This window comes from Oncorhynchus masou, chromosome 11, assembly GCF_036934945.1.
Source record: "Oncorhynchus masou masou isolate Uvic2021 chromosome 11, UVic_Omas_1.1, whole genome shotgun sequence".
Classification (NCBI taxonomy): Eukaryota; Metazoa; Chordata; class Actinopteri; order Salmoniformes; family Salmonidae; genus Oncorhynchus; species Oncorhynchus masou.
Window position 1 is genome coordinate 59,253,095 of NC_088222.1, and position 22,629 is coordinate 59,275,723.

The 22,629-nt window shown below is 45.2% G+C and overlaps 1 pseudogene; it reads right to left on the bottom strand.

The window, feature by feature from the left end:
• Positions 1-1,360: 1,360 nt before the first annotated feature.
• Positions 1,361-22,629, bottom strand: part of LOC135548892 (F-BAR and double SH3 domains protein 2-like) — a 44,032-nt pseudogene continuing 22,763 nt past the window's right edge.

Consider the following 22,629-nt stretch of genomic DNA (forward strand, 5'->3'; position numbering starts at 1 on the left):
TGGTCAGTATGGCAATGTAACGTTATTGATCTGTCAGTTTCCCTAACTAAATCCCTACTTTACACACTGATACAGTAACAAACAGCTCTAACATTACAGGCTTCACTGTCATGGTAAACAGTAGAGGTCACTGTCATGATGCACGGGACAGCAACACTTGCTATGTTTTGCATAGGCCTATAGGATATAGCTTACCTTTTAGGAGGACGATTTGTAAGCAGAGACAAATACATGGGTAAACGCTACTCCTTAAAAAAGAAAAAGGAGCAACGCTTGCTCACCATAGTAGCCTAACCAGTGGCGGATTTAGGTATATGGGTGACATGGGCGCACGCCCATGGGGCGCCTGCACAAAAAAAATGTGGAATGGTGACATTTGTGTGATTGTTTTTCTATCGCTCATTTGCACGACAAGTCAATGATATCATGTCACCGTGTGGAACTGTGGGTCAATTAACCTTGTCGGAGTGAGCTAGGCAGGCAACTGCCTGGGACGGTCTCCCACTCAGAAGTACGAGATGAGGAGCGGGGCGGGGGCATGTTGACCTCAGGTCTCCCCACTGGAAGCCCGAGGTAGGGAGAGCGGGGGAAATCTATCAAATAGCGCACCTCAAACTTTGTACAGTACTAATGCAATTAGTAACATCAGTCACACTATGAAATGCTACCAAATAAACCACAATTCTTTCATAATACTGTGAATATATAGTTTCACAGACATAGTTGCATTTTTCCTGGTTTGTGCAAAATCGTTAAGAATAATATAAAACCAGTCTGCACCACCACCAAAGACCTCGCCTTCTGGGTGATAGCGGGGTGAATAGGCAGTGGCTTGGGTGGTTGTCCTTGATCTTTTTGTCTTTCCTGTGACATCGGGTGCTGTAGGTGTCCTGGGGGACAGGTAGTTTGCCACCGGTGATGCGTTGTGCAGATCGCACCACCCTCTGGAGAGCCCTGTGGTTGTGGGCGGTGCAGTTGCCGTACCAGGCGGTGATACAGCCCGACAGGATGCTCTCGATTGTGCATCTATAAAAGTTTCCAGGTTTTAAGAGACAAGCCACATTTCTTCAGCCTCCTGAGGTTGAAAAGGCGCTGTTGCGCCTTCTTCCCCACACTGTCTGTGTGGATGGACCATTTCAATTTGTACGCTGATGGAACTTACCTTGCCACCTTCTCCACTGCTGTCCCATAGATGTGGATAGCGGGGTGCTCGCTCTGTTGTTTCCTGAAGTCCACAATGATCTCCTTTGTTTTGTTGACGTTAAGTGAAAGTTTATAGCCAATGTTGACTTCGTGTCTGTGGCATCTAGTGGAAACCCACAATTATTTTGTGAAATGTTGAATAAAACAGAACAAAATGTGATTTCAGCCAATTTTATTCCATATTTATTTTAACAAAAAAAAAATCTTAATATCCAATTAAATAATTTAGATTTTCTGCTATTGCTGCAGATGCTACATCAGAGTGGGCCGTTTGTTTCTACCGTATCTCTGAAGATACTGAAAATAAATCAGGAACAATGACAAAAAAAACTACTTCATGGTTGTGTCAAAGTGTTTCACAACCACATGTATTTTTTTCAATATAACAGGGTAAACTTCAAAATAAGTTTGACATTCAAATCTCAAGGAGATCATCGAGAACACAGCAACATGGCTAACAGATTCCTGATTTCCTATTAGCAACCATTTATACGTTGCCGTATGTTTTAATCCTTAACGTAAAATTGCTGCACAGCTATCCATCTCAAAGCTCTGTAAACTATGAATATTTAAATGCCGTATGTTTTAATCCTTAACGTAAAATTGCTGCACAGCTATCCATCTCAAAGCTCTGTAAACTATGAATATTTAAATGATACAATTAAAAAGCATACATCAAATAAAATCAATCATACCGCCCAACGTAAACAAATATATATTTTTTGGCGACATAAATCAAATGCATTTCACAAGCAGAACAATACTCATACCGATATAGATGGAGCAAAAAAACATTAAGTAGACAAACAATGCAGCAACCACGAGACCAAGCAGCAATACTGAAAAGAGCATAACAGAATATCAACAAAGTGCTTCAGTATTTCAGGCAGTTCACACTTCCTGTAGGGGATTAGGAACTACGGAGATTCTCTTCCGGGAACTTTAAGGCACGTCTGACTCATGGTCTGACCCAGGGACGCACTGCACAACTACAAATCACCTTGCGATGCTTTCCGTCTTGAACTGCGACCCAGTCTGCATTCCTGACTGAAAAAACTATTCTCACCAGCAACCATTATTGGCTAGTTTACGCCTAAATTAGTATTGATGACAACATAGTTAGATCCTTGTTTTTACAACAAAAAGTAGCACAAAAATAGTCTACATTTACTCATACATACACTATAGACTGCCCCTGGCAATCTTGAAATGTCCCAAGTTTTAACACAAGGAAGTTGTACAAATACCTTTAGAAGAGTAATAAATTTACATGTCAGGGACAGTTTTGTTCTAGTTTCACAGTGACCCAGATTCTGCCCTCAATGGGGCTATTCCTATCTTAAACAATTACACCCCTCCAAAATTGCCACTTTTCCCTTGTTTATGAAATGTTGGAAACACTTTTTAAAGACATATTTCAGGTACAGGAGTGATACCATGTTGTCAATTTCCCTGAAATGTGCGGAGACAACATTAACACAATCTACCAAGTACCAAACAGAGATCTGGCTTGGAATTTAGCTGTGTTTTTAAAAAAACATTGTGACAGATGTACAATCCTCTCAAAAAATTAGTTTGTTGAATAGTAATCCAATGGCGATATCTTGCTCGAACAACAAGGCAAGACCCCCCCCCCCCCATTGCTCAATGCCCAGTTATGAAGGGGAGGGAGCTAGCCAGAGAGAGAAAAAGAGTCGGTCAGGGACCTGGATCCACCAGGTCTGATCTCGGCTTCCTCCCTCTTCTTCACCTGGCCACGAGGCTGCTGCGGCTTGGGGGGCGGCGGTGTTACACCAGCGTGATCTCCACTTCCTCCCTCTTCTTCACCTGGCCACGAGGCTGCTGCGGCTTGGGGGGCGGCGGTGTTACACCAGCGTGATCTCCACTTCCTCCCTCTTCTTCACCTGGCCACGAGGCTGCTGCGGCTTGGGGGGCGGCGGTGCAGCGCGGACCTGTCCATAACATACAAACAAGGTTATTCCTTTGAGCGCCAAGTGGAACCTCAACAACGAGTCTTTTCAAACCGGACAAGGGTCAGTATCCATACAGTGTGACTTACAGGTCGAATGGTGCCCCCCGCACCACCATCTGTTGGGTACCTGGGGGGCTGGGTGGAGTTCTGGGCAGGACCTTAAGGTGAGGGGGGCAGACAGAGTCATCATCACCACGTCTTGGCATAGAAATCACTACAGGGTAGTGACCTTGTGCCTTAATAAAAACAACCCAGATGTGTCAAATCTCAGAATGAGGACTCTTAAAATCCATGCTGTTGTTTATTACTTGTCCACGACCCTACTTTTTTTACATGGTCTATTTTGTGTGCATTTATTATGATAAATAACATAGCCTGGTCCCAGATCTGGTTGTGCCGTCTTACCAACTCCTATGTTTGTTGTCATGCCATGGACTATAATACAGCACAAAACAGATCTGGGACCAGGCAATGAATGATATGCATTGCAAAATAATAAATAGTCAGCCTTTGAGGAGTGGTTCTTACTTTGCAAGTGGCCTTTGAGTGGTGCGGGCGGTGGCCTATGGTGGCCGTTGATGGAGGGGGCGGGGTATGGGGGAGGCGCTGGCACTGGAGGGGCTGGACTGGGGCGAGGGCAGAGTGGGGGTCAGGAGGGGGCTGCTATGGAACGGGCCCAGAAGGAAGGGACTCTGTGGAGAGCACTCGGAAAGAGGAGCGGGGGACGCCTGGAAGACAGCGCACACCACAGAATTAAATAAAACAGTAGTATATTGATACTGTTATACAGCATCTTTATGACGTATACTGTATGGATGAGAGAATGTGAGAACCTTTTTCTCTCCATTCATTCCCTCATGGATTCATGTGTGTCAACAGCATATAGATAGATAGAGGACACAACATTGTATCTGTCCCATTATGGCGTCTGTGATAGCATGGGCAGCACCGTTGAGGCCATCTCCATTTTGTAGTGGTACATTGTCTTCTACTACTTCTATGAGTTGGTAAACAAACTGAAAGTATGCATACTGCCACCCGTAGTGTGTTGTTTGAACAGCTATAAAGCAAAGGTTGGCACCTGATAAGGAAGGATCATATAATTCCATCCAGGTTAACCCATAGGAAGTCCCACCCAGTTGACTAGTTCAACAAAATGGTGAAAATCCTCAATGGTGCTGCCCATGCTAAAACGGGCTTTTGGGCACTAGGCCTCTATCCATCTGTATGGTCAACAGCTCCTAGGGTGATTGCATACATGTGTGTACCTGCGGATTGCTGCTGGCCTCTCCTGAGATGTCGCCATTCTCGCTGTCTCCACTGGCTCCACCTGCTGCCAGAAGGTCCTCCACAAGCACAGCAGGGAAGACACCCACGGTGCCATTGAACTCGCCCTCCCAGAAACCGTCATCCTCGTAGGTCTCGCGGCTCAGCACACGGATGATGGCACCCTCAGGGAACGAGAGCTCCTCACCTGTCTGGCCCGCGTAGTTGTACAGGGCCTTGGCGAAGCACACTGAGGGTGGCAGAGGGGGAGAGAGCAAAGGTGAAAAGGGGAGGTGGAAGAGGGAAGGAGATAGAGGGGAAAGAGAGAGTAAGAGAGCAAGGAAGAGATCAAAATGAAGATAACATTTTAAAAAGAAATGGTCACAGCATCTCAATGACATTGTTTATTCAATGTGGGGTGAATCCTAACTTTTACTTAAGTCCAATTTCCTTTCATCTCCCACTGACATCAATGCATGACTAAGTGAAAACCGGACTTAAGTTAAGGTCAGGATTCGCCCGTGAGAGAATGTTGAGTCATGCTGCTCCAAACGCTTCGGCCAAATCCACTGTCTCTCACCACCGCTGGAGTCTCCGTTGACGATAGGTGTGCCCGGCGTGTGCAGCTCTGACTCGGCAGAGTTACTGGAGGAGTGGGAGCGAGCGTCCAGGGCGGCCAGAGACTGGAGCATGCTCATTAGGCTGTTGGACGAGGGCAGCTGCAGGTACTTCTCCGGGACATAGCCCACCTGGCCTGTCTGGTTCCTGGCCTGGAGACAATGTTGGAACACACACACAGGGTTATCGTCAGTGATAGTAGGGCACACTGCAGCAACATGTTTTGTAATGGAAAATAAAACAAAGTTCTTATTGAACAAGTTGAAGTAGTACCTCCCTATTTCACTCTGTTTCAAAAAAGTTCTCTCCCCACTGGACACAACCCCTGGTGTGTACAGTAGGAGTATGATATGACTTCAGAGTACCTCTTGCTTTATTCTAGTTATAACACAAACTGAGGTAGCGCCACTCTTGAAAAGCGCTCTGTACCTTGACCCAGTCCTCCATGTCCCCATCATCGATAACCTCCAGCACCTCCTGTTCCTCGATGGTCAGCTCGTCTGGCTGAGACGCCTGGGAGAGAAGAGAGAGGAAAGAGGTCATGTTTCATTACTGCAAGACTGCCCCAGTCAATTCCGTTAATATATTATAGGTTGGAACTGCGTGCTGCTCACAGGACTGACAGTGGGAATAACAAGTATTTGATACACAGCCGATTTGGCAGGTTTCCCTACTTACAAAGCATGTAGAGGTCTGTAATTTTTATCATAGATACACTTCAACTGTGAGAGACGGAATCTAAAACAAAAATCCAGAAAATCACATTGTATGATTTTTAAGTAATTAATTTGCATTTTATTGCATGACATAAGTATTTGATACATCAGAAAAGCAGAACTTAATATTTGGTACAGAAACCTTTATTTGCAATTACAGAGACCATACGTTCCCTGTAGTTCTTGACCAGTTTTGCACACACTGCAGCAGGGATTTTGGCCCACTCCTCCATACAGACCTTCTCCAGATCCTTCAGGTTTTGTGGCTGTCGCTGGGCAATACGGACTTTCAGCTCTCTCCAAAGATTTTCTATTGGGTTCAGGTCTGGAGACTGGCTAGGCCACTCCAGGACCTTGAGATGCTTCTTACGGAGCCACTCCTTATTTTCCCTGGCTGTGTGTGTCGGGTCGTTGTCATGCTGGAAGACGCAGCCACGACCCATCTTCAATGCCCTTACTGAGGGAAAGAGGTTGTTGGCCAAGATCTCGCGATACATGGCCCCATCCATCCTCCCCTCAATACCGTGCAGTCGTCCTGTCCCCTTTGCAGAAAAGCATTCCCAAAGAATGATGTTTCCACCTCCATGCTTCACGGTTGGGATGTTGTTCTTGGGGTTGTTCTTATCCTTCTTCTTCCTCCAAACATGGTGAGTGGAGTTTAGACCAAAAAGCTCTATTTTTGTCTCATCAGACCACATGACCTTCTCCCATTCCTCCTCTGGATCATCCAGATGGTCATTGGCAAACTTCAGACGGGCCTGGACATGCGCTGGCTTGAGCAGGCGGACCTTGCGTGCGCTGCAGGATTTTAATCCCTGACGGCGTAGTGTGTTATTAATGGTTTTCTTTGAGACTGTGGTCCCAGCTCTCTTCAGGTCATTGACCAGGTCCTGCCGTGTAGTTCTGGGCTGATCTCTCACCTTCCTCATGATCATTGATGCCCCACGAGGTGAGATCTTGCATGGAGCTCCAGACCGAGGGTGATTGACCGTTATCTTGAACTTCTTCCATTTTCTAATAATTGCGCCAACAGTTGTTGCCTTCTCACCAAACTGCTTGCCTATTGTCTTGTAGCCCATCCTAGCCTTGTGCAGGTCTACAATTTTACCCCTGATGTCCTTACACAGCTCTCTGGTCTTGGCCATTGTGGAGAGGTTGGAGTCTGTTTGATTGAGTGTGTGTACAGGTGTCTCTTATACAGGTAACGAGTTCAAACAGGTGCAGTTAATACAGGTAATGAGTGGAGAACAGGAGTGCTTCTTAAAGAAAAACTAACAGGTCTGTGAGAGCCGGAATTCTTACTGGTTGGTAGGTGATCAAATACTTATGTCATGCAATAAAATGCAAATTAAGGACTTAAAAATCATACAATGTGATTTTCTGGATTTTTGTTTTAGATTCCGTCTCTCACAGTTGAAGTGTACCTATGACAAAAAATTACAGACCTCTACATGCTTTGTAAGTAGGGAAACCTGCAAAATCAGCAGTGTATCAAATACTTGTTCTCCCCACTGTATGTGGTACGAGGTACGGTACTGCACCGCATCCAAGGTGCTGAGTTAATTGCCAGCTTAAAGATAATAGGAAAGCACTCTGTGTTTGTGGGTACCTTGTATGAGTAGAGCACTTTGCAGGTGAGGGGGTAGTTCCTGAGGGTACTGGAGGGGCTGGAGCTGCTGTCGTCTAACACCTCTCCACTATCTTCATCCTCCTCCCTCTCTAGGTCACCTGTACCCTAAAAACACACACACAGCAAGTTGTAGAGGATCCCTTTGAGCAAGGGAAGCTGCAGAATCAATACTTTCGATCACCTAGTGCAGGAGTGTCAAACTCATTCCATGGAGGGCCTAGTTCCTGCTGTTTTTTTTGTTTATCCTTTCCATTATGACTTAGACAACCAAGTGAGGGGAGTTCCTTGCTAATTAATGACCTTAATTCATCAATCAAGTGCAAGAGAGGAGCGAAAACCTGCAGTCACTCGGCCCTCCGTGGAATGAGTTTGAGACGTGACATAGTGAGAAGGTGGTTTGTAGATCAGTGATCAGTGACTGCAAAATTTGTAGCCTTGTTAAATCATCCTGATCTCGCAAGCTCACATGCTGTTAGCTTGGTTTCACAAGGCTAGTCAATCTCAAAACACAAACACAGCACAGGCTAAGCTAGCACCTTAAGGTTGAGAAACAGTATCTTAAAGACGCACCTCAGCTCCCTTATGGGATTTACCTGAGACCGGCAAATTCCAGTAGGCAGGTATAAAGGGGACAAAATGACAAATCGAGATGCGTTTGTGTGTATGAAATTTTGTCTCGTATTTGAATACATAATGTGTGTTTTGTGACTCACGGAGAGTGAAAGATCATGGGCATTTAGGTTGGCCCACCGCTCGTTCTCCAGCTCCTCCATCACCTGGTTCATGGCGCTCTTCAGCCACGTCTCCACTGTGATACCTGCCTCTCTCAGTAGAGCCAGACGAGCATCTGCTTTCAGCTTCACGGTCTGGAGTTAGTGACATATTATGAATTTCATGCTTATTCCCTCCTAATTCCAGGAATCTACGAACTGGGATTTCTGGAAAACATGGGATTCTGCAACCCTAGTAATGACTCATGCTATAATAAAAAGCTCCCTTAGAACTATGTTGTATGTATTCTGCCTTATCCACCAACAGGGGGCATCAGAGGCAAGAGAGACTAAGGTGAGACAACCTGCTGGCCCACTGATAAACAAACCTCAGTAAGGGATCACACACACACGTGAGCACTGGTGGAATCATAACCATGGTCTCCTTCTTGGGTGACAGATTTTAAGCCGAGGGCAGGGCTACCTCATTGCTCTCGAGTGGCGCAGCGGTCTAAGGCACTGCATCTCAGTGCTAGAGGCGAGACCCTTGTTCCAATCCAGGCTATATCACAACATGATTGGGAGTCCCGTAGGGCGGCACACAATTGGCCCAGCGTTGTCCGGTGTAGGCCGTCATTGTAAATAAGAATTTGTTCTTAACGGACTTGCCCTAGTTAAATTTAAAAAATCACAACAATCCTACTAAACTTCACTACACACACGCACAAGTTTACCTCTGCTCTCCGCAGGTTCTCCCTGGCTGCCTCCATCTTGAGCTCTAGCTCGCTGCGGTTCTGCTCCGAAAGCCCCTGTTGGGTCCCATAGTCCTCCAGGGCCTGAAAGGTCACAGGTAACATGTAGAGAACAAACCGATCTTAATGGCTGCGTCTGAAATGGTGCCTTATTTCCTGCATAGTACAGTTTCCATTACAGACAAAACCTATGACAAATCTTAAAAGAAACTACACCACCACACAATGAAAAGGAGGAACCAAATCAAAAGCAGGAAATGCTAAAACAATAGGGCCATGAAAATGAGAAACGCTGAAATAATCAAGCAATAAATGGTAGACAACATTACAGTGAATAGAAGAAATTGTAAAACTCTCACAGATAAAACATGACTCATTTAATATCATTTCAAGTAAAGGGCCATGTTACATCCTGGTTTACTGGAAAACACTTGTCAGAGTTGGGCCAAGAACTACCTACATCCGTTATCTTATCACCAAATTTGAACAACAAACTATCAGGCCAGATGGTTCGAACATTTCCTAAACGTTATCACTTCCCTTCCCTCTGACACAGTGCAAGCATCATAAAACTGATTAATTATTAGTATTTTATATTGGGTTAATGATATCTCCGTGTTGAGTCAGTTGGAAGTGTACTGAAGTTGAACAAATCTGAGCCCCTATTCATAAAGTCTATGAGTCCATGTAATCTTATCTAAAAGGCAGAAAACTTTTCCTAGATCAGCACTCCTACTCTGAGACACTTTTCCCTCGCTCTCGCTTTTTAACATTTCCATCCCTTTCTCTTTTCCTCCCTCTCTCTCACCCTCTGACTGTGGATGATGCTCTTGTGTTCTCGTGCCACTCGGGTCGCCCACTTCCGTGCCTCCTTATCCAGACTGTGCTCCTCCACTGTGCCACTCTCCTTCTGCAACTGCCCCACCTAGTGACCAGGGATGATGTATAGGGGAGAGAGAGAGTTGAATAATAATTGATAATATTCAGCATCCGTATCTGTCCGTGCATCTATTAAAATAAGACTTATATATGATACATGGTACATATAAAACATAAAAAATATTTATGGATAATATTTATGGCTGGATATTGGAGCTGATATTCGTTTGAGGGTGAATGTTATGAAATTAGATTTTTGAGGAATGAACTCAAGGCGGCGTAGTAAAAAACATTATTCCACAGACGACGAAACAGTGTGTGTTTGTGTCGAAAAGAAAACAACCTAGAGGGAGGCACTTCCACTATGGATGACCTCACAAGAGGAACACAGCCAATCCACATCCCAATGGGACTTCCACTATGGATGACCTCACAAGAGGAACACAGCCAATCCACATCCCAATGGGACTTCCACTATGGATGACCTCACAAGAGGAACACAGCCAATCCACATCCCAATGGGACTTCCACTATGGATGACCTCACAAGAGGAATACAGCCAATCCACATCCCAATGGGACTTCCACTATGGATGACCTCACAAGAGGAACACAGCCAATCCACATCCCAATGGGATGAGAGGCAATGTCTCTAAATCAGGGCATTAATCAGTACAATGTAAAATGTCTGATATTTGCTCGGGGGTAGGTTGATTCCAACAATATAGGATTAGAAGGCGATCAGAAAAACATAAATCACAGATTTAAAATGGAATAATCTTGTTCTTATTTCTCTCCACAACTCATCTACAAGGCCTGAGGTCTCAGTCCAGGCCTCTCTGATGTGTAATGTGATATGTTCTGAACACTGCACAATGTAAAGGAATAGAGCTGACACGGTTCTCTAGCCTACATGACCTACAATCATATTCGTTCTACATAATAGACTTATATCAGAACGTTCTGTAACACTAAGTGTTCATTATCCACCAAACAGAAGAAAACGTACTGAAACGGGGAGGGACGTCCCTGGACTTGTCTAATAATCAAATGCTAATTTCTGTTTCCTAATACAAAATGATTTTAAACATTTTCCATTGCACTTGGTAATGAACAGAGATCACTGGCCATCTGATGGACACGCGCCACAGAACCACAAAGTTTGGTCTCGCCTCTCCTCGGGAGGTGTATAGGTCAACTCCTCTGACTGATGATGACCTCTGGCATGATTCATATGCACACAGCTGATTAATATCTAAGCCCTGACAAAATAGTAAACAGTCCAAATGGCTAAATGTATAATTATGATTACGATTAAGAGAGAGCTCTTTGATCACAATAATATGCGCTTCTATCTATTCTAAAACACAGACACCCCTTCCATTTGTATTTCAAATATTTGCACATTGTTAAATCACTGTACACAGCTGATAACATTAGAAAGGCCTTTATCTTTCAGAAACCTTTGTGTATGCAATATTTAAATCAAATTTTATTGGTCACACAAATAGTTAGCAGATGTTAATGCGAGTGTAGCGAAATGCTTGTGCTTCTAGTTCCGACAGTGCAGTAATATCTAACAATTCCCCAACAACTACCTAGTACACATAAATCTAAAGGGGTGAATGAGAATATGTACATATAAATATCTGGATGAGCGATTGCCGAGTGGCATAGGCAAGGTGCCATAGATGGTATAAAATACAGTATAAACATATGAGTAATGTAAGATATGTAAACATTTTTAAAGTGCTATTGTTTAAAGTGACTAGTGATCCATATATTAAAGTGACCAGTGATTGGGTCTCAGTGTAGGCAGCAACCTCTGAATTAGTGATTGCTGTTTACTGTTCATTTCTAGTTTGTTTTGTTTCTTTACATTTTTATGTTTTGAATTACATGTCAATAAAACCCATTTCAATTACATGTCAGTAAAGCCCCTTTGAATTGAGAGAAAGTGATACCGTGCGTGAAAGAACGAGCCAGAGCAAAAAAGAACAGAAAGACAGCGAGGGAGCGAGCGAGAGCCAGCGAGGGAGAGTGCGAGAGCCAGCGAGGGAGAGTGCGAGAGCCAGCGAGGGAGAGTGCGAGAGCCAGCGAGGGAGAGTGCGAGAGCCAGCGAGGGAGAGTGCGAGAGCCAGCGAGGAGAGTGCGAGAGCCAGCGAGGGAGGAGAGCCAGCGAGGGAGAGCCAGCGAGCCAGCGAGGGAGAGCGAGAGCCAGCGAGGAGAGCGCGAGAGCCAGCGAGGGAGAGTGCGAGAGCCAGCGAGGGAGAGCCAGCGAGGGAGAGAGCGAGAGCCAGCGAGGGAGAGCCAGCGAGGGAGAGCGAGAGCCAGCAGCGAGGAGAGCCAGCGAGGGAGAGCGAGAGCCAGCGAGGGAGGAGAGCCAGCGAGGGAGAGCGAGAGCCAGCGAGGGAGAGCCAGCGAGGAGAGAGGAGAGCCAGCGAGGGAGAGCCAGCGAGGGAGAGAGCGAGAGCCAGCGAGGGAGAGCCAGCGAGGGAGAGCCAGCGAGGGAGAGCCAGCGAGGGAGAGCCAGCGAGGGAGAGCCAGCGAGGGAGAGTGCGAGAGCCAGCGAGGGAGAGTGCGAGAGCCAGCGAGGGAGGGAGAGCCAGCGAGGGAGAGCCAGCGAGGGAGAGCCAGTGAGGGAGAGTGCGAGAGCCAGCGAGGGAGAGTGCGAGAGCCAGCGAGGGAGAGTGCGAGAGCCAGCGAGGGAGAGTGCGAGAGCCAGCGAGGGAGAGTGCGAGAGCCAGCGAGGGAGAGAGCGAGAGCCAGCGAGGGAGAGAGCGAGAGCCAGCGAGGGAGAGAGCGAGAGCCAGCGAGGGAGAGAGCGAGAGCCAGCGAGGGAGAGCCAGCGAGGGAGAGCCAGCGAGGGAGAGAGCGAGAGCCAGCGAGGGAGAGTGCGAGAGCCAGCGAGAGCCAGCGAGGGAGAGAGCGAGAGCCAGCGAGGGAGAGAGCGAGAGCCAGCGAGGGAGAGAGCGAGAGCCAGCGAGGGAGAGAGCGAGAGCCAGCGAGGGAGAGAGCGAGAGCCAGCGAGGGAGAGCCAGCGAGGGAGAGCCAGCGAGGGAGAGCCAGCGAGGAGAGCCAGCGAGGGAGAGAGCGAGAGCCAGCGAGGGGAGAGAGAGAGCGAGAGCCAGCGAGGGAGAGAGCGAGAGCCAGCGAGGGAGAGAGCGAGAGCCAGCGAGGGAGAGAGCGAGAGCCAGCGAGGGAGAGAGCGAGAGCCAGCGAGGGAGAGAGCGAGAGCCAGCGAGGGAGAGAGCGAGAGCCAGCGAGGGAGAGAGCGAGAGCCAGCGAGGGAGAGAGCGAGAGCCAGCGAGGGCGTGAGCGAGAGCCAGCGAGAGAGAGAGCGAGAGCCAGCGAGGGAGAGAGCGAGAGCCAGCGAGGGAGAGAGCGAGAGCCAGCGAGGGAGAGAGCGAGAGCCAGCGAGGGAGAGAGCGAGAGCCAGCGAGGGAGAGTGCGAGAGCCAGCGAGGGAGAGTGCGAGAGCCAGCGAGAGCCAGCGAGGGAGAGAGCGAGAGCCAGCGAGGGAGAGAGCGAGAGCCAGCGAGGGAGAGAGCGAGAGCCAGCGAGGGAGAGTGCGAGAGCCAGCGAGGGAGAGTGCGAGAGCCAGCGAGAGCCAGTGAGGGAGAGAACGAGAGCCAGCGAGGGAGAGAGCGAGAGCCAGATACCTCTGTCACATTGTTTAGGGAGGGGAAAGGGGGGGTAGGTTTGAGGGAGGTGGAGGGTGCAACTGCATAACTAAATGTTTTCTTTAGGAACAGGCCAACGCTTGTATCACTACCAACGGAAAACAACAAGGGTCTTGGAGACAAACACCCTCTGCAGGCGGCAGAGGATGCGGACAAGTGCACTGGTGGGCAGACAGACTGACTAGCAGGCTGGGTCAGTTGAGAACATGTTCCTCTGGGGCTCGCATGCACACCATATACATACACACCATAAACCATACAAACAAACCTGCGTGCAATGAATTGATACGCAAAACAACGCCGGATTCAAAACTTTGAATTTTTCAATTTAAACTACTATACAAAATTCTTGCAACTAATAGAATGTTATATATATATATGGGGGATACAATCTTCCCAGCTCTGCAGATTCTGCTGTGCAGAGTCATGAGATCATTTATTTTGGTATTGTACATATGTAGCTCGTTTTTGGTCACAGGTCCAGGAATGGCTGAAGAATTGCAACATTTGCATAGAACTAACACTACAGACAGCAATACTGGGTGATTTGAAAAGCCATAGTCATTCAATCAATAATATAATAATTATTTTAGCAAAAATGTTTATTTTTAATTTACAATCTGTAGAAGCTATGAGAATAGGAAGGTTCAATTATTTTGTGAAGCATCACAGCACAGTTGAAAAATGTATGGCAAATAGAAATCTGAAATGGATGATGTTGAGAGACAGATGGGAGAGGTTGAGTGGAGCTGAAGGGGCTGGATGGTGTTGAGAGACAGATGGGAGGGGTTGAGTGGAGCTGAAGGGGCTGGATGGTGTTGAGAGACAGATGGGAGAGGTTGAGTGGAGCTGAAGGGTGGGACTAATAACAAGATAAACAATGTAGGGCATAAGGGATCTGTAGAATGTATATAGGTTCAGAACCTTTGTGAAATAGCACAGTTACAAATAGAAATCATCAAACTAGATGGACATCAGAAATAGAGGAAGGACTAAGAACAAACGAGAGAACTATTGTAAAGTAGACTGTGTCTGTAAAATGTGTATAAGATGTATAAATTGAAGGTAAAAGCAGAAGTGTTTATTAGTTTACTCCAATTGGGGGATCGGCAGAAGGGTTTGCAGGGAATAATAATAAAGGTATATTCTTTTTAAAAACTATGTCTATATAGGTATGTTTATGTATATGTGTGTATATGTATGCATGTGTTTATGGATATATATATTTACCCAAACAATATGGGGGATTGGAAATGATGCAGACAATTACATTGGAAGCGAACATTCTTTCCGCAATATGAAGCTAATCCACCCCTTAATTATTTTTATTTTTTAAACCTGCGTGCAACACAAACACACTCACCAAAACACAAGCATTGCATGTAATGGACGTCACTGTCATTTAACAGCTTGCTTCCTCCCTCACAGGTCCACTACTGTGATGGATTTTACAAATCCCAATCCTGTCTTGCCTTAGCCAGCTACGCCAAAGAATAGCTAGCAATTCAATGGCATGGGTAGAGGAATTTCAAGTTGAGGAGTGAGCCTACAAATTCAACTTGGTTACACATATGCACAAGCATGTACGGTAGAGCAGGTTAGCTAGCCTAGCGGTGAAGAAGGACCAGTGGTTCTACAAGAGGGTAGCTTTAGCATAGCTAAAGTGTAGCGTAGCACTAGCCAACACGTTCCATGAGAGAAGTAGCATTAGTGTTGCATTAGCGTAGCACTACTACCCACCGTGTCAGTGTTGATGGGCTGGAAGAGGATGGCTGGGCTACTGTGGAACACTTGGTTCTGCTGTACAAACTGCTGCTGGTGAAAGTCCTGCATCATCTGAAGAGAACACACGAACATACGCAGATGCACACACACACATGCAGACACGCACACACAGCCATTTAGTTAACCTCATAATACAGCACAATAGAAGCAACTGATAATCTGAAAGAGGCATAAAGGAATTAGAATAGATAAAACTCATTATCATGACAGAAGAGGCCTTAAACTCCTTTGAGAGTTTATTATGTGATCGGCGAGTGACCACACTGTTCTTATTTAAGCCAGGGCCATCAAAGGACCACAGACGGTCAGAGCAGAGCGCAGCATGACCTAAAGTCACAGGGGAGCATTCACGGTCACCTCAAGGGTCATAGGAAGATCACCAGAGAGAGGTCAAAACTATACACCCACACACACAGCCTGCTGTGGCGTCACAGTGAAAGAGGAACTATATGAGTCAGCCGGTAGAAATCTGACCCCTCTGTGGGATCTGGCACCGACAGCTCGCTGCCTCTCTGCATATACATAGTACCAGTCAATAGTTCGGACACACCTACTCATTCCAGGGGATTTTCATTATTTTTACTATTTTCTACATTGCAGAATAATAGTGAAGACATCAAAACTATGACATAACACATATGGAATCATGCAGTGTTCTTCAAAGTAGCCACCCTTTGCCTTGATGACAGCTCTGCACACTCTTGACATTCTCTCAACCAGCTTCACGAGGTAGTCACCTGGAATGCATTTCAATTAACAGGTGTGCCTTGTTAAAAGTTAATTTGTGAAATTTCTTTCCTTCTTAATGCGTTTGAGCCAATCAGTTGTGTTGTGACAAGGTAGAGGTGGTATACAGAAGATAGCCCTATTTGGTAAAAGTCCAAATTATGGCAAGAACAGCTCAAATACGCAAAGAGAAACAACAGTCCATCATTACTTCAAAGACATGAAGGTTTGTCAATCCGGAACATTTCAACAACTTTGAAGGTTTCTTCAAGTGCAGTCGCAAAAACCATCAAGCTTTATGATGAAACTGGCTCTCATGAGGACCGCCATAGGAAAGGAAGACCCAGAGTCACCTCTGTTGCAGAGAATAATTTGCTGGTGACACTGTCTGTGATTTATTTAGAATTCAAGGAACACTTAACCAGCATGGCCACCACAGCATTCTGCAACGATACACCATCTCATCTGGTTGGTGATTAGTGGGACTATCATTTGTTTTTCAACAGGACAATGACCCAACACACCAACAGTCTGTGTAAGGGCTATTTGATCACTCAACCTCAACCCAACTGAGATGGTTTGGGATGAGTTGGACCGCAGAGTGAAGGACAAGCAGCCAAAAAGTGCTCAGCATATGGTGGAAAGTCCTTCAAGACTGTTGGAAAAACATTCCAGGTGAAGTTGGTTGAGAGAATGCCAAGAGTGTGCAGAGCTGTTATCAAGGCAAAGGTTGACTACTTTGAAGAATCTAAAATGAATTTGTTTAACACTTTTTTGGTTACTACATGATTAATGCAATCCTTCAGCTTTCAGACCATGTTCTGGACTAACCACCTGTTACGCCGACTTCCCAGCATTCTCTGCATAGAAACTCTCTCCCAAAGTAAAAAAAAAGCCTGGTTTGTGCTGTATAGCCAATATCATTAGACCATAGGAGTTGGCAAGACATCACAAACAGATCCTGGTCCAGGCTAGTTCATCGAAGGACAATACCTGGGGCCATTAGTATCAAGCATCTCACAATTCCCCGTTGAAGTTCCATTTCCTAAACATTTTTTCATCTAAAAGGCTAAACTGATTCTGGATCAGCGCTCCTTCGAGACACTTGACACACGGCCACTGGGCTAGTTTGCGTGCGCTCACCCCATTGGAGTTCTCCAGGAGGATGTTGAAAGTGTTGTGAACAGCCTGATAGGACTCAAGCTCCATCTGGCACAGAGAGACCAGGTAGTCCTTCACCTGCTCATAGATGCTCCCATCCAGGACCTGAGGAGCGCAGTAAACAGGGAAATAACTTAACTTGTAATTTATCAGTAATATGCAGCAATAACCCTCCATCTCACACACTGGTGGTGGCATTCCAGGTAGCCTGTTTTTGCAGTCATGCTAACTATGACACAGCAATCACCTGAGATATGAGGCAACTGCAACAAAAAGTACCTGGAATGCCTGCCAACGCCTCACCTTAATGCAGTCGATCAGGTCAGTGTCGTAATAGCGCTGCTGGTGAGCGTTAGCCGCAGCTAGCGTGAGGAGATAGTCGTTCCTGGCATGGGTGGCTTTGGAGTTACACTCACTCCTCTTGGCTTTCAGCTGAAAACATGCACGTCAGTAACTTAGTTGTACTTTTTTTCTCCATTCCCATATGCACTTGAGTTTGTAGTCATGGCCAATTGGCCATACATAAAATGGATTCATGTAATTCTCTCACCTTTACACTTGCCCTCTGCAGACTGGACCTGGATTGGAAGAGACTCAGTTTGGACCTGGACAGAACAGAGGGAGAGATGGAGCATATATGTGTCACACAAGACCAATGATTCCCTATGGTCTTTTACATTGTCACTCCTGTACATTCGTGAGGATTGGATAGGTAGCATTACGGCAATAGCTCCACCCTTCCCTCAGATTTGTTACCCATCTGATCCTCTCAAATCTCCACAAGGCCGTAGGGTGTCGGATGTTTTAGTGTGTGTGTGCGTGCACGTACTTGGCGTCCTGCTCGGCCTTGTCCCTGACGGCCTGGGCCATGGTCTCTGTCTCCTGATATTTCTTCCTGGTCTTAGCCAGCTCCTTCACCGAGTCCTGCAGCTCTGCCTGCACCAGCATCAGCTGGTCAAGACACTGAACAAATAACCAGAGGGCATACAGTCAGCTGGTCAGTGCACTGGAGAATAGGGCTGAGCGATTAAACAACTTTTCTGGGGGTTTTCTGTTATTAAAAAATGAATTAAATTAAATTAAAAAACTAATTGACTGATGTCGGTTCAATTACTTGAATTCCATTTAGACAGACAGAGAGGAAGAGGCAAAGTGAGAGGTTTCACTTTGGCCAAGATCTGTCAGAAATAAGCCCAGTGCGAAGTCTATTGGCTTAGTTTGGACCTTGTCGCCTGCATTCCCACCTTTGGGACAATTGTTAGGTGGTAAACGGGACCACATGAGAGACTACACAGCGACAAGAGGGACAGAGACAGTTTAAACATGGTAAACGGGACCACATGAGAGAGTAATGTACACAGTGACAAGAGGGACAGAGACAGTTTGTGAAAGTATGCCTTATCAACTTTGAAGAACTAGTAAAATGATTGTCAGACAGCTCTGCAACATAATATGCAGTTTGGCAAAATACGAAGACCGTACAGTATGGGGAGCACATAGGTGTTATATGGCCTGGCTGCCTGCTACTGCCTGAGCAGAGATGATTACTTTAAGGAATGAACAATAATAAAGCCATCAAATAAAAACTAAGTAGCTGAAATATTGCATAGTAATTTCCTATTTTTCTATTGATGTCTACCCAATGTGGACCTGACAGAGACAATGAAATATTATCAATGTTCACTATTTTGGACGTTGGAATTTCCATTAAAAGCTCTAAAATCAATGTAACGTTATTATCTCATAATGCATTTCATGTTTTTTTTAAATAGTCGCAACCAAAAACCGTGATAATTTGTTAAATAATTTAACCGAAACCTAATAGACCTAAAAAAGCGCTAATAGCTCAGCACTACTGGAGAAACAACCAGAGGACATACAGTCAGCTGGTCAATACACATAGTCAGCTGGCACAGTATGGCTCATGTGGTGAAGCATGTCAATATCCTGACTCATTGCTGATACAGTTACCCGAGGTTCACTTCCTTCACTCAGACAGTGCAGGACTATCAGGGCGATGACTGGCCAATAGCTTCTACCCCAGACCATGAATAGCCACTAGGCAGCTACCTGCAGACCGATGACTGGCCAATAGCTTCTACCCCCAGACCATGAATAGCCACTAGGCAGCTACCTGCAGACCGATGACTGGCCAATAGCTTCTACCCCCAGACCGATGACTGGCCAATAGCTTCTACCCCCAGACCATGACTAGTCACTAGGCAGCTACCTGCAGACCGATGACTGGCCAATAGCTTCTACCCCCAGACCGATGACTGGCCAATAGCTTCTACCCCAGACCATGAATAGCCACTAGGCAGCTACCTGCTCCCCCCACCCTGCAATTACATCTGCGTTCCTGTACATGTGCCTAACAACATACCTGGACAAGCATGCCTGTTCCACTGGTAGCCATTCTAAGATGTTTGTACTAAGAATAAACATGATATTCCTATTAGGTCAGTCAGGGTGAACAAGAGGGTGCTAGTTGATGGTAGCCAGCGGAATATGGATAGAGATAAATAGAGAGCAAGTGTTGGCCAAAGCCTGACATCCAGTGATCATGCGGCCATGTGGCCAACTCTTAGCTGATATTGAAGCAAAGCGTCCAGGCTTGGGCATGTTCAGTAGGGCGAAAACGTTTCAAAATGGACTAAAACATGGAGGTAAGGTTTTGCTACAGTGTGCCAAACTGAACATGACCCAGTATATGAAAAGAGCATACCAAGAAAAACATTGTTTGCTGAAGTGTGAAGGCCCACCTGACTTAACTATGACCCAGTATATATTAATACAGTGTCTTGCAAAAGTATTCAGGCCCCTTTGGATGTCTTCACTTTTGTTACAAAGTGGGATTAAAATTGATTTAATTGTCTTTTTTTGTTGTCAATTTACACACAATACTCTGTCAGTGGAAGAATTATTATTTATTTAAGATAAATTCATAACTAAAATAGTCGTTGCAGAAGTATTCAGCCATTTTGTTTAGGCAAGCCTACATTTGTTTAGAAGAAACAAATCATATAAGTTGCATGGATGACCAACATTTCCTCTGTCCCCCCCATGATATTTGAATGACCCCCTTCATCGGCCCCCCCCCCATACATATAACATCTATAAAGGTCCCTCAGTCAAGTATTGAATTTCAAGGATAAATTCAACTACAAACATCAGAGAGCATTTCGAAAGCCTCGAAGGGTAGTGATTGGTAAATTGATAGCAATAACAAAATCAGACATTGAATCTCTCTTTAAGCATGGTCAAGGTAATAATTATGCTGCGGAGTATGTATTAAACCACAAAGACACAGGGGTCTTACCATGAGGCCATTGGGGATTTTAAAACAGCTAGAGTTCAATGGCTGTGAGGTCAACAACATTGTAGTCGACTCCACTCTTAATGACAGAGTGAAAATCTACGGCAATACTTAAATTGCTGTCTAGTCATGATCCCCAATATGTTGACAGAGCTTGAAGAATGGTTAAAATAATGGGCAAATATTGCACAATGCAGGTGGGCAAAGCTCTTATAGAATTACCCAAGAAGACTCACAGCTGTCATCAATGCCAAAAAGTGTTTCTAACATGTATTGACCCAGGGAGTTGAATACTCATCAATGCCAAAAAGTGTTTCTAACATGTATTGACCCAGGGAGTTGAATACTCATCAATGCCAAAAAGTGTTTCTAACATGTATTGACCCAGGGAGTTGAATACTTATGCAACGACTATATTTTAGTTATTTCATTGTTATTATTATTATTTTTTTTAAATGTTACTATTTTTCCTTCCACTTTGACATTAGAATATTTTGTGTAGATTGTAGACAAAAAGGTACAAATAATTGTAATCCCACTTTGTAACACAATAAATCAAAAGGGTCTGTATACTTTTGCACAGCCCTGTATATACATTCGGAAAGTATTCCTACCCCTCGACTTTGGGGCGGCAGATAGCCTAGTGGTTAGAGTGTAACCGAAAGGTTGCTAGATCGAATCCCTGAGCTGTCAAGGTAAAAATCTGTCATTCTCCCCTGATCAGGCAGTTAACCCACTGTTCCTAGGCCGTTACTGAAAATAAGAATTTGTTCGTAACTGACTTGCCTAGTTAAATAAAATATGTCCACATTTTGTTAGATTCATCAAGGATCTCTGTACTTTGCTCCTTTCATCCTGGCTGTTCTCCCAGTCCCTGCTGAAAAACATCCCCCATCGCATCGTGCTTCACCGTAGGGATGGTGTCAGGTTTCCTCCAGACGTTTGGCATTCAGGTCAAAGAGTTCAATATTGTTTTCATCAGACCAGAGAATCTTCTTTCTCATGGTCAGAGTTATTTAATTAATTTTTTTATTTCACCTTTATTTAACCAGGTTGGCAAGTTGAGAACAAGTTCTCATTTACAATTGCGACCTGGCCAAGATAAAGCAAAGCAGTTCGACACATACAACGACACGGAGTTACACATGGAGTAAAACAAACATACAGTCAATAATACAGTATAAACAAGTCTATATACGATGTGAGCAAATGAGGTGAGATAAGGGAGGTAAAGGCAAAAAAGGCCATGGTGGCAAAGTAAGTCCTTTAGGAGTCTTTTCAAATCAACTCAAAATGTATTGGTCACATACACATGTTTACCAGATGTTATTGCGGGTGTAGCGAAATGCTTGTGATTCTAGCTCAGGCAGTGCAGTAATATCCAACAGTTTCACAACATAACAACAAAAATACACGTAATTCTAAGTCGGGTTGCAAAGGGTCAGAAACTTCCCAGGAAATTTCCGGAAATTTTCCATAGGAAGTTAAGTCCTGGAATTTTGGGAATTTTGCATAAATCCATCAAAAAAAGTTAGCTTATAACAGTGAACCTTTTTTTGTTGGATACGCAAGGCAATTCTAGGTCTTGTGGCATATTTTGGTTAAACTATCCACAATTCAATGGAATAGCAACCCTCTGCATGCACAGTACATTCTTCCATCACATGTCCAGCTGATTCTAAAGCTCCCCAAAAAGCCTAATTTGCCCAGATGAACACCAATTTTTCAACAATCAGTCATTTCAACTCATCAGCTGTATAAATGGAGACATGCGTCAAATAATCTAAACCATGTGAGAGAGATAGAGACGGGGTGGGGGGAGTCTAAACTATGGAAAGCTCAGCAGTGTTGTGGTGATTTGCCTTCCATACCTTCCTGAGCTGCTGCTCCTTCTGCAGCCTGGCAGTCTTGGCAGGGTCCGACACTTGGTTCCTGTAGTTCTCACAGGCCGTGATCCTGGTTTGGCTCACATGCACTATGCCCTCCAGGTATGCCTTCCACAACGTGTACATGTTCCTGTGACAACAGACACACAATAGTCAGTGTGAATACTGGTAATATCCCGATATTTTTTTATGTTCATGGTTGTGACGACACAATACAACAACTGCTGGTTCAACCAGTTAATATTTTGCACAAGAACCGTTATTTGAAAGGCAATGACAATTCGGACAAGAGAGGACCTGGACGAAATACAGCACAAAATATCAAAGA